Source organism: Capricornis sumatraensis, chromosome 5 (assembly GCF_032405125.1).
Source record: "Capricornis sumatraensis isolate serow.1 chromosome 5, serow.2, whole genome shotgun sequence".
In the NCBI taxonomy this organism is placed as follows: Eukaryota; Metazoa; Chordata; class Mammalia; order Artiodactyla; family Bovidae; genus Capricornis; species Capricornis sumatraensis.
Window position 1 is genome coordinate 42,838,238 of NC_091073.1, and position 13,194 is coordinate 42,851,431.

The following is a 13,194-nucleotide window of genomic DNA, read 5'->3' on the forward strand; positions in this document are numbered from 1 at the left end:
CCTTCTTCTGCATGAACTCCCTTTACTTCCCTTATGTTCCGAGAACAGGAGAACTGAATATTTGAGGGATGTATGGGATAGCAATGTTGGAGAAAAGTGAGAGTTCTCAGAAGGTGCTCTTTCTCGGCGTGTACATTATTTTCACTTTGGGGAAGTCTCGTGAATCACTGCAAAACTGTGCAGTTCATAGAACGGGAGGTCCTACTATGCAGCTTGGTGTCAAAAGAGGAATTTGGGGCTATTTATGTGGCTAGATTTTTTTCTGTTTATAGTGCTGTAAAGTCTGGGCATACAGGTGTAGTCATTTGTATCTTTGCATGAATTTAAGCTGATGTGCCATTAGTGATACCCATTATTTGGGAATTCAAGTCAAAGTTCCCATTAAAGAAGTTTTAGTGTCGTACCAAAAAGCTGCATAAGAGAATGAGAATTTGCCATTATTTCACTTCCTTCATCCTTTTTCATTCTCTTAATTTGCCTGCTTCTGTCTCAGAACAGGAGAAAAGAAAATAGAAATTGTTTAAGTAATAAGAGCAGGCTTTCCTGGTGGCTCAGATGGTTAAGAATCTGCCTGCAATGAGGGAGACCTGGGTTCGATCTGTGGGCCAGGAAGATCCCCTGGATAAGGAAATGGCAACACACTCCAGTATTCTTGCCTGGAGAATTCCATGGACAGAGAGAGGAGTCTGGCTGAGGGCTACTGTCCTTGGGGTCCCAAAGAGTTGGACATGACTGAGAGACTAACACATGTAATGAGAGTGGACACTTTGATTTCGTTGTGGTGAAGAGAGTTTGATAGTCAGTGAGAAACTGGTAAACAAATTCTTTGGTTAAAATGCAAAGTTTTCTCTTTTAGTCTTTGCTCAGGTCCATACACACATTTGTGTGACTTTCTGTTTGGTTTTGGTCATTCTAAGGAAAACAGACTGAGTCTCACATTTGGGTTAAAGCCAAAATGAAACTGGAGGATATAAAGTGGAATTGAGGGATTCAGAAAGCACAGACATGAAATAAAATACAGATGTTAAGTTCTGATAAATTTATTGAAATTTGGAATGAGAATTTCCTAGGGTATGGAATGTGTTTTTAAGACATTCTTATCTAGATTATATGAGTCATGTGAGTTATACTGTTTCCAGAGGAATATCCTAGTGGGAAAAAAATAAGTTGTCTTTTTTTTTAAAGAACTGGAGTCCTGTTCTGCAAACAAAAATGCCCCTAAAACCCTTAATTGCTATCGAATAATATTGCTTCTTTTATTGGATGAACTCTGACCTCATGTTTGGTATTTTATACACACATGCTTGCTGCAGCTCCCTGTGAAATTTTTGGAATTCAGTCATTTAGGAGACTTTAGGAACCTGCTTAAATCCTTCAAGTCATAGAAGTACTAAAATGTGTTCCCCTTAGTTATGAGATGAACTATCTCCCCAAATCCCTCCTCTTCCTTGAAACAATCAACACGAAAGTCTGCAAGGCAACTTTGCAGCAGTGGTTCTCAGAGGATATAGATGGTGGTGGGTGGATTAGCTGCTGCAGCAACACATAACATTGATTAAAACTGCTAATTACTTGGAATTAGAAGCGCTCTGGGTAGGTCCTGCAGTCAGAGCTTCAACAAGCTTTGCAGGTGATTTGGATGCCAAACTCCAACTAAGAAGCATTGCTTTAAAGTAACATCAGCTGTGGGAAGGTGCAACGGTGGCTGTAGAAATGAAGTATTCACTGGACACCTACAAAATAGAGCAATGATAATAAGCCTGTGAAAACCTTACTTTGTGAAAAGCACTGGGCTTTATAAACGTTGCCCAAGGACAATGTAGCTCAGTGATTAACAGCATAGACTCTGGAACCAGACTTTAAGGCTTGAGTCCCCACCCTTGCCATTTAAGAGCTCTAGGGCTGTAAATAGTTCTTTCAATTCTGTGCCTTAATTTCTTCATCTGCAAAATACCTAACTCAAAGAATTGTCAAGTGGATTAATGTGTTAATATGTGTAAAGCATTTCAGACACATCTGGAAAATAGAGCTCTAAAAGCACTGACTGTCATGTTTATGAATATATACTGTATAATTTTATACTGTATTATTAAGATCTCTTACTCCAACTGTAAATTTTATATTACTCCCCTTTTATACGTGTGGACACTATATCTTCAAGAATTTAAAAAACTTGATGAATTAGGATCCTTTCCATTAAATGTCAGATCTAGCGCTTTTTTAAAAAATGGATTTTACTGAATTGTATAGCTGAAAGTTCTAGAGATAGATCCAGGCAAGGTCTGTATTCATGGAGTTCAAATAATGGTGTCAAGACCTGTGTTATTTCTATATCATTACTTTGGGAGGGCAGCAGTATACCCTGTCTCTGCCTCACCCTTTCTGCTAACTCCTATCTGAAAAGAATGATCAAGTTGGTTCTTGTGACCCACAAGATGGAGGGTGCCCTAGTGGCCTGGTCCATATCACAACTCTAAACCAGTGTCAGCCTGTACTAACGGGAAACAATGGTCAAGGAATCCTAACATATACCAAACACAATCTTCCAATTTAGCTTAGCTTCCCTTGCTATAGAAAACAGGACCTGGTAGCCTTAGAAGAAGATCCCCAAACTCCTGGCCAAGCCCTGCCTGTTTCAGTGTTGCCTCTTTTAACTCTCTGTAACATTCACTCTTGCCCCAGATCCCTTGGGAACAGAATTCTCCGACTTGTGAGGCATTGTACTTCAATCTATGGATCATTTTCCCCGGATTAAAGGACAGCAATCTTGTTACTGAATTTTTTTAGTTTTGTCTTTTGATGAGAGGCTCTTTCTTGCACCATAGCTTTAAAAAGCCCCAGGCTTACCTGGAAAAGTCTGGACGATGCACTTGTTTTGGAGACAAGTACAGTTTAGTTGGCCTGGGTCACGTGGCCATCTTTCCAATTAGGGGTGGTGTCAGACCATCTGATGAATATCCTGTTTCTCCCATAGGAGGGAAAAACTTAGAGTTCCACCACAGAAAGAAGGGGAATCATGGTAGAAATGAAAACAAAGATGTTGCCTACATTTGCCTAGGATCACACAGCTATCCATTGGTGGTTGTTCCTCAGATCTAGGTCTGTTTAACTTGGAAGAAAGTATTGTTGAACAGTTTTAAATATTGGTTCTTAAACGTAAATGTTTGCTCTTCACTGTGTACCAATAAATACCCTAGGCCCTACCTAGGAATGTAAAGATGTATAAGATATATTCCTGCCCTGAAGAGCTTTATTTAATGGTGGAGACAAGCGTACAGTTGACAGTGCCGTGATTAAGGTACTCCGAAAGAGGCATGGAGGCCTCATTAGCAGTGGTTAGAAGTACTTCCTGGATGATCATCAATCACTAACCCACACTTCTAAACTCCAGAATCTCCACCAGGGGAGAGACTGTGTGAACATAACATTTATCTCCTGAAAGGAGAAACTGTGTTCAGTTATTCTAATTTGACTAAAAAAAAAAAAAAAGCCACCTTGATATTTTATGGTCAATTTCAGGAAGTTATTATACTAGATAAACAAAAATAGGAAAAAAAAAACTAAAATGTAAGAAATTATTCTCTACAATGACATTAGAATATTCTCTGAAAGTGAGTATCTTGGTCCTAAACCCCCTCAATTTTTCTACATAATTTTTTAATGCATCATGGAGAGCATAAATTCATTCACAAAGGAATAAAAGCAAGTTCATTTTCCTTTAGCACTTAATGGTGAAATGGTTCATTTAATATAAAAATGACACATTGGGTAAAACTAGCTCTGTCTGGATAAACTAGAAGCTGATGTTGAAGCTACACTGAGCTCCAATCAGAGTTCCACATTTGGCATTAAATGCTGTGCTTGGCTTGCAAGACAGAATGACTAGACTATAGTAGACAACACATTTTTCATTCAACCAAGTTTTGTGAATTTATAGTGAGAAATACAAGATGAATAACCCACAGCACTCCATAGTTAAATCTATGAGTTGAGGATAATGTAGTAGTGATGCTATGTGTCTGATTTGAAATTCAGTGATTCTGGTACAAAGAGAGAAATGAAATCTATTCTTACATTTTATAAAACTATAGTTATTTGTAAGACTATATGCTATAAGTTTTAGGGCTGTTAGCATTGCTCAGCACTTTAGATGTTTAAACTGTTCATAATGGACTCATTCACTGGCCGCCTGGTCTGGAAAATTCTTTAGGAAGAGCAGCACTCCTCTGCTCAATAGCATCCACTTATCAGTGGTCTCATTTTACACAATCTGTTGTGGACATCTGCTAAGGAAATTTTTTGACTAAAATAACAAAAGCTTTTAGAATTCAACTGTGCAAAAAAGAATGCAAGAAATTTGAAAATCAACTCTATATGCTTTGATCATAAACAATAAAAAGTATACTTTCTATTTAGTAAACCTGACAGTCAGGTTTAGTATTTGACAGAATTGGCTGATATATCGAATTAAGTGGATGCTTATTTTTGTAGAATAATTGTCTTCTCTGTTTCAATAGGTTAGATATAGAAAGACATATGGACTGGTTGTGTATCCCCCAAATTCAAATGTTGAAGCCCCCACCTGCAGTCTGGCTGTATTTAGAGTGAGGAAATGAAGATAAATGAGGTCATAAAGGTAGGGCCTGATCTGATAGGGTGGGTGCCCTTGGAAAAACACATCAGAGCTCATATCCTCCGTGCATACTCATAGGAAAGGCCGTAGAATGAGTCTACTGGATGAGACCATAGCGCTCTTCAGCTTTAAACATGCTTTATCCTTCAAGAAAAAGATTGATACAAAGGGGACTGAGAGATCTTAGGGCTACTGCCCCCACCACTTCCTCCAGGGCTTGGGGACAAGGCTGGGTCCTTCATTTCAAGTAGTGGGGCTATACTGAGTGCCCCAGGGCAAGAACTTGGCCCAGTGTGACCAGGGCAGAGCTGCTCCATAGCCAAAGGGGTGATGTGGCCCCCACAGTAGGTCTGGAGAGCAGAACATCAAGCCAGAGGAATATTCTGGTGCCTTAAGAGCTAATGGAATTCAGCTTAGCTAGGTTTTCACCTTGATTGGGATCTATCACCCCATTTTTTCCCTAGGTTTTTCCTTTTGGAATGAGAATGTCCACCATGTGCCTGTCTGTCCTGCCATTGTATCTTGGAAGCATACAGCTTGCCTGGTCTTTACAGGTTCATAGCTGAAAGGCAATTCACCTCAAATTGAATCACACTGGGACTCTTATCCGAATGAATATAGATGATATTTAAATGACACTTTCTGGTGGCTCAGATGGTAAAGCGTCTGCCTGCAACACGGGAAATCTGGGTTCGATCCCTGGATAGGGAAGATCCGCTGGAAAAAGAAATAGCAACCCACTCCAGCATTCTTGCCTGGAAAATTCCACGGACGGAGGAGCCTGGTGGGCTACAGTCTATGGACTCGCAAAGAGTCGGACACGACTGAGCGACTTCATTTCACTTTGGACCTTAGACTTTAAAGTTGATGCAGGAATGACTTTTAAGACTGTTGGGATGGAATGAATGTTTTTTTTGCTTGAGAGAAAAACATGAATTTGGGGGTTGGAGTGAAATGTCATGGACTGAATGTTTGTGTTCCTCCTAAATTTAAATGTTGAAGCCCTAACCTCCAATGTGACTTCAAGTAAATAATTAAGGTTGAATAGGATAATAAAGCTGGGACCTTGATCCAGTGGATTAGTGTCCTTATAAGAAGAGACACTAGAGATTTGGCTGTTTCTGCCTTTGTTCATGCTCAGAGGGAAAGCCACCTAAAGTTTATCTATTTACAAGCCAGGAAGAGGACTCTCACCAGGAGCCAAATCCTGCCAAAACCTTTTTCTTGGACTTTCAAGTCTCCAGAACTTTGAGAAAATAAATTTCAGTTTTTAAACCACCCAGCCTATGAGCTGAAAAAATACAGTAGATAAGATCATGTTCTATATACTACTATTATATATACCTCTTTATATATTAATGGCTATTACAGATCTTATTAAAAATCTATTATTGAATTCATTCAATTGATAATATAAATTACTTTTCCTGATGTACTATTCTAGTAGCCCTTATAAAGTAATATTTACCTAATATAAAATTTCTTCATGCTTTCTACCTTAAGATTCTGTCATCTCTCACTTTATCATCCTATCTAGCAATGAACTATTTCCAATTCCTACTATACATAGTATTTATACCGTCATATGATTGATCATAATGTTCTGTTCATAGAAGATCCTTTTGCTTTTTGTGAAACTAACAGACTTGTAATCGTTCAGTGTTTGAGTTATGTATTACATTGACATTCTTTGTGAAGCCTAACCTTGATAAGCAAAAAAAAAAAAAATCTCTTTCCTCTGAGATACCAATGTATCATGTACATAGTTTAATTAATGTATTTAGACAAATATGTAAGACATATACAAGGAATGGACTGGAAGAGCTTGTCAGTTAGCTCTGTACAATATTTCTTAGATATAATTAAGAGTTTTTCTAAACCTCAAAAGTATAGGATGATGCCATGATCCAGATATCATCCAGAGATGTAATAGCTGATATTAGATTTAGTTGTTGATCACTTCATGGGAAATAGATGGGGAAACAGTGGAAACAGTGTCAGACTTTATTTTGGGGGGCTCCAAAATCACTGCAGATGGTGACTGCAGCCATGAAATTAAAAGACGCTTACTCCTTGGAAGAAAAGTTATAACCAACCTACATAGTATATTCAAAAGCAGAGACATTACTTTGCCAACTAAGGTCCGTCTAGTCAAGGCTATGGTTTTTCCAGTAGTCATATATGGATGTGAGAGTTGGACTGTGAAGAAGGCTGAGCACTGAAGAATTGATGCTTTTGAACTGTGGTATTGGAGAAGACTCTTGAGAGTCCCTCGGACTGCAAGGAGATCCAACCAGTCCATTCTGAAGGAGATCAGCCCTGGGATTTCTTTGGAAGGAATGATGCTAAAGCTGAAACTCCAGTACTTTGGCCACCTCCTGAGAAGAGTTGACTCATTGGAGAAGACTTTGATGCTGGGAGGAATTGGGGGCAGGAGGAGAAGGGGACGACTGAGGATGAGATGGCTGGATGGCATCACTGACTCAATGGACGTGAGTCTGAGTGAACTCTGAGAGTTGGTGATGGTCAGGGAGGCCTGGCGTGCTGCAATTCATGGGGTCGCAAAGAGTTGGACACGACTGAGCGACTGAACTGAACTGAACTGAGTCTAATCCATGCAGATTTAAGTGCGGGCTAGAACTCAGAGTTCAGTAACCCATAGGAGTGACTGGGAGGTCATTAGCATTACTAGATTATAGAACAAAAAGAGTCATAGTTGGATTACTAGTATGAGCTTTAAAAGAGGATGAGGCCAAGAAGATGGGAGAGTAACAGTCTAGAATTAGGAGTGAAAATAGTCCAAATCAGTAGGGGTAACGAGGTGTGTGGAAGCACATCACTAACACCGTCACTTACATCTCCTCAGCCCAAACTAGAAGTCTTAGAGTCATATTTGCCTATTATTTGTCTCCATTTGGTACCATTAGGTCACATCCTGGTTACTATGCTTTTTATATATTTTTCAAATGCTACCATCTTCTTTATTCCCAACACTTTTGCTTATGTTATTAAATTAATATCACTACAGTATTGGATATTGTTTGTCTATCCTCCAAAGATCGACTTCCTTGCCTTCTTTACTGGTCTTGTCCCCAGGGAGGCTATGCCCCCTAGTTTCAGTTGCGTTTGGCTACAGAAAGCCTTAGTAGGAGATTAGAGTTGGGGAAGAATGAGATTGGGGGTATTGAATCTCCTGGTTCCTTCTATGTCTTTAAGGATGCCTGTGTTGTGACAACAGGTCACTGCTCCTTTTCAAACCAGCCACTTTGCATAACTCTTTGCCCAGGTTCCTATAACCTTTCATTCTCCTCATCCTTCTGCTCAAAGTGCTTGTTTCAAGCATCATCCTTCCTGATGCCCCTATGCTCTGCCCATGCCTTTGAAATTACTCCATGTGCACACCCTTCCTGGTTTATCCTAGGCTGAGGGTGCCGTTTGTTGGAATCCTGACAAGTATTAACTCTTCTTTGTTTCCTGTCAGTCCCACTCTCATACTCTTTCTCCAATCTTCTGAACACATTTCAAAAAGGGGTCTGTTCATTCATTCTCCAGACCTGTAGATTCCTCTGCAAGATGAACTTAATTTCTTTGATATGATGTGTAAGACTGTATAAGTGTTAACCTTTCATGAAAAAACCTCACCTCTCACCATACCCACAGAGGGACTCTGCACTCAGGCCACTGTGAACATTCAGACCACATGTGGCTCTTCTTGTCTCTTTGCTTTTGCATAAATTGTGTCCTCTATGAAATACCTATCACCTCCTTAGGTCACATGGAAGCATCTCTATTTATTATGCAGAAATAAATATCATAGATATGGGGGAATGGTAAGTTCCTAACTTATATGAAGCAATGAATGACTGTTCACTATAATCCTCTGGGAAACTGTACCTAATTCTATCATATTCCCAATGATACTGTATTTTCATGATGGTTTGGCAGATTTTCTTAGGCCCATCCACTAGACTCTCTTGGCTTCATTGGGAAAGGAAAGTGGTCTTTCAAAATCTTGATATCTTATTCAGTATCTACCATAGAGCAGATGCTCAATAAAATACATGGAATAAATGTGCTAGCCTGTACATTATTACTCTAGAGATCTCATAGCTAGTTAAAAGGTGAGATGATCCAGTTGTGAAATTTTATTTTATCTATTTATGGCCAGAATGAGTTTATCTGATGCATCTGGCCAGGCAGATGCCCTTCTCCCCTAATTACTCATTCCATACACATCATTGCTAAAATGTCAAACACAAAAATGTTGATATAGGCAGAATATTGTGAAGTATACACTAAAAATTAAAATTCATAATCATTGGCATAAACATCATACCATTTTCCATCAAAAACAAATATTTACTGTATAGTTTACCTACACATTTAATAATTTTCAAAAGAGCAGTGAAAAAATGTTTATACAAGCCTTTTGACTATAATTCAATGGCTGATATATATACATATATATATATGTATAGTGGAGGTACAGTTAAGAAAAATTGAATTTATCCTACTAGAATATAGGTAACAAAATATTATTACATTGGTAATTCAGACCTAATAAGTTAAATGGAGTCCATCTTTCCTAAATCTGTGAGTCCATGCTCCTTTTGGAGAAGGAAATGCAACCACTCCGGTATTGGTGCCTGGGGAACCCCATGAAGGAGGAACCTGGTGGGCTGCAGTCCGTGGGGTTGCAGAAGTCCAACACGACTTAGCAACTGAACAACATGTCCATTTAATGAGCAACCTATAAATAACTGGTAAATAGAATACAATGCAAGCTTCTAGGAGGATTTTTTTAACTCAGCCCTTTGCCACTCTGCTTAGGTTAATAAACAAACTTGATAAACTAAGGGTTGTGTCTTCTTTCTTTGTTTTCCTGCACAGATGAAGCTTTAAAATAAAGTTTCCCACCTTCTGTTAAGCTTTCAGGGTGGCATCTGTGCCTCTGTAACTAAGCAGCTAAGAGGCTGAGGCACATATTTTTCGGATCTGGATTCCTCTGCTGCCTCACTCATGGGAGACACTGTGGCAGCCCTGGCAGCCCTGCTCTGGTGAGGATGAAGGTGAAAGAGTAGCTGTTAGGTGTGTTGAGGTTGATCTAGCGCCAGACCATGGTGGGTCACAGATTTCCTCTCATACGGGGTTTTATGAGACACTGGCCCATGAGGAACAGGAAGAATTTTTCTTCTGAGGAGCAAATTATACTTGAGAGGCCAGAGAATAAAGACTGAAATGTAAATCACAGATTCAGCCCCGAGGATACCTGTTGAAGGAGCAGCGCAGAATTTTTGTCATTATTTGTTCCCTAAGAGCAAACACACTATTAAGAAGAAATTATTAATAAACTTGTTGAGCTTGAACAGAAAAATGTTCAGTCGCATGATCTGGAGTAATTCAAACGACTTCCTGGCACAGGTATATTATAACATATGGAGTAAAAGTTCAGTTTAAAATTTGCTTAAACCAAATTTTCCCAATGAATTAATGATAAACGCATTAGCTGTTTGCCTTTTAAGGACGACCTGAGGATTCCTTGTGAAAAATCATTTATTTGGTAAAACATATATTTGGATCCAGATTATCTGAATACAGATTTCAGTTTTGTTGTTCAGTAACAGTGTTATTTCAGGTGATGTGTATAGACTGTTTTTGCTACTTGGCATACTTAAACTGGTATGAAGGTGGAGATGGAATTACATCATCAGTGGTTTGTGAAGCTATCTAGTCTTACAGTCTACTTGCTGTAAGAAGTAAGTGAAGTATATTTCATCCCTAAGGTAGACCTTCCACAGTAGTACCTCTCCAAAGCAGTAAATCACAGCAATAAAATGGAGACAAAATAGGTTGACTGTATCTTTCTGTCTAATCTGTATCCAATTTATAAGACATTTTTCTTCATAATGGTGGTGGTTTAGTCACTAAGTCATGTCCGACTCTTGTGACTCCATGGACTGTAGCCCACCAGGCTCTTTTGTCCATGGGATTCTCCAAGTAAGAATACTGGAGTGGGTTGCATTTCCTTCTCCAGGGGATCTTCGTGACCCAGGAATTCAACCCAGGTCTCCTGTATTGCAGATAGATGCTTTACCGACTGAGCTACGAAGGAAGCCCTTCTTCATAATAAGTATTGCTTAATACACCGACTCTTTTATATTGAGGTGCCATATATATTGAAAATATGCTCTGTGAGTAAAGTGTCTGCCTACAATGCAGGAGACCCGGGTTCAATTCCTGGGTCAGGAAGATCTCCTGGAGAAGGAAATGGCAACCCACTCCAGTATGCTTGCCTAGAAAATTCCATGGACAGAGGAGCCTGGTAGGGCTACAGTCCATGGGGCCGCAGAGTCAGACATGACTGAGTGACTTCACTTTCCTTTCTTTCTGAGAGTAAAGCTAAGTACACGTTTTGATCCTGGAGATGCCTCAGTTGTTTAATGAGCTGTGGTCAATACCATTATGTATGATTTTGGTTTTATAATATTTCAAAATGTTTCCATGTTAAGAGGCTTATACAATGTTACATTATATTGAGATTCTATGATTATGGACTCATCTCCTTAGATTATTTCCATCTTTTAAAAAAATAGCATAAGTAATGCTATCGTGAGTACCTTTATTCATAAACTTGTTTTTATTTTTACTCAGTACATAAATGCTCAGTAATATTATTGTCATGCATCAAATAATTTTACTTTGCACAGCTACCTTCTTCACATTGCTAGGGCTGAAGTCATCACAGTCCCGTAGCAGTGGTTGGTATGTACAGCTCGGTGCTGTAGCTACGGCAGCATTGGGTCATTCCGAATTTGTTCTTGCTAAATTGTTATGTATAAAAGAGTGCCTTAAGATAGCAAGTCTTTTACTTATATGTTTGGCGATCTTTCCGCACTGGTATTTTCATGGAACATCTAAACTTGTAGACAATTGATTCCAGAGAGATACTCTGTCGCTTCCATCAGATGATTCTCAAACTATGTAAAGAAAAGCTGGTGCTTTCCTCACAAGCATCACTCTACAGGCAGCTGAACAAAGCACTGAACAAAGCAAAACTTCAGAGAACCAAGAAGTGAAACAGTGCCTGATACAGGAGGGTCAAAAATTAAGTGTTAAAGATGAATTCAAAACGTTCGTGAATCCCCCAAATTTGAGTAGACAATGCTATGTGTAGCGTAAGGACATGGAAAAGTTCTTAGCCAAGGCCTTATATGGAGTCAGGGGAAAATGGTCAGGTAGTTCTGTCCTTTCACATACTGTTTGTTTAGGGAGTAAAACTAAAGAAATTCCTCTTCTTGATTTTTAAAAATCAAATTGCCCAGTTGTAGCTTCTTAGATTTCTTCTGTATCACTGGCAATAGCTTATACAAACACACACACACACACATTTCATGTAGCTTTATCCCACTATTAAGTTACTAGGTAAGCTAAATAAATTAGGAATCAATGAATCAAAATAAAAGTTGTAAATCCTGTGCAGATAGCTAGGCTCAGTATAAATAAGTCAATTGAATCAAACTAAAATTTCTGATTATAAATCACATGTGTAGTGGGCTTTCCAAATAACTCATTTTTAAAACTATAATTACTCAGTTGTCAAAAAACAAAATTCTATTGTACTTAGAAAATAAATTATAAGAATGACTCTCAGCCATTGTGCTGGTTAATGTTGAATAATTTTGTTAATCTGAAATTTACTAATTTACAAAGAGTTTTTAAAGATATTTTTAAAAATTTAAGGTATATAGTGATATATATACAGACATATGTATACATTTAAGGAATATGGTACCTATTTATGTACTTTATTTCCCATTGTTAACCAGTAGTTTTATTGATGTTTGAACTTTTTAATATATTATAAAACTCTATCATTCTTTTTGTGAAATACTTGCTTCTTACAAAACACATAGAGGCATGTTTTATGTTTATAATATTCATTTTATACATACATTAAGAATTTTAGGTGCTCAAATTAATTCTTTAATAGTCTAATGTTTGGAGTCATGTTTAGAAAGACCTTCATGCTCATGATTATTTTTTAATCTTTAAAAAAATTTTAGAAGATATTTTTTCCCAGTTAAATCTTTGACTCTTCTGGAATTCTCACAGGCAAAAGGAACATGAAAAAAATCCAGCTTGTTTTATAGCCATTCCCCTTAACCTTTAAAATTTTATACACTTCCTTGAGACCACTTATTGATCAATATTTACTCCACTGATTGGAAATGCCTTATTTGCCACATGCTAATTATTTATGTCTATTTTTTAAAATCTCCATTTCTGACTATGTTTATGCCTCAATATGAAATTGTTTTTTAGTTCATATGGCTTTATGCAATAATAGAATTAGTCTTACTTTTTTCCCATGTGTTCCATATCTTTTATGAAATTTAGTAATCTTCTCTTATCAACTAAAAATTATTTTGGTATTTCATTGGAATTCATTTAAAGAAAATTGGCATTACTTTATAATGAGATTTTCTATTCAAGAATATTCTGTAGAATAATAAGGTATATATTTAGAATAAATCAATATTTATTTCCTCACTTTTAGAAGT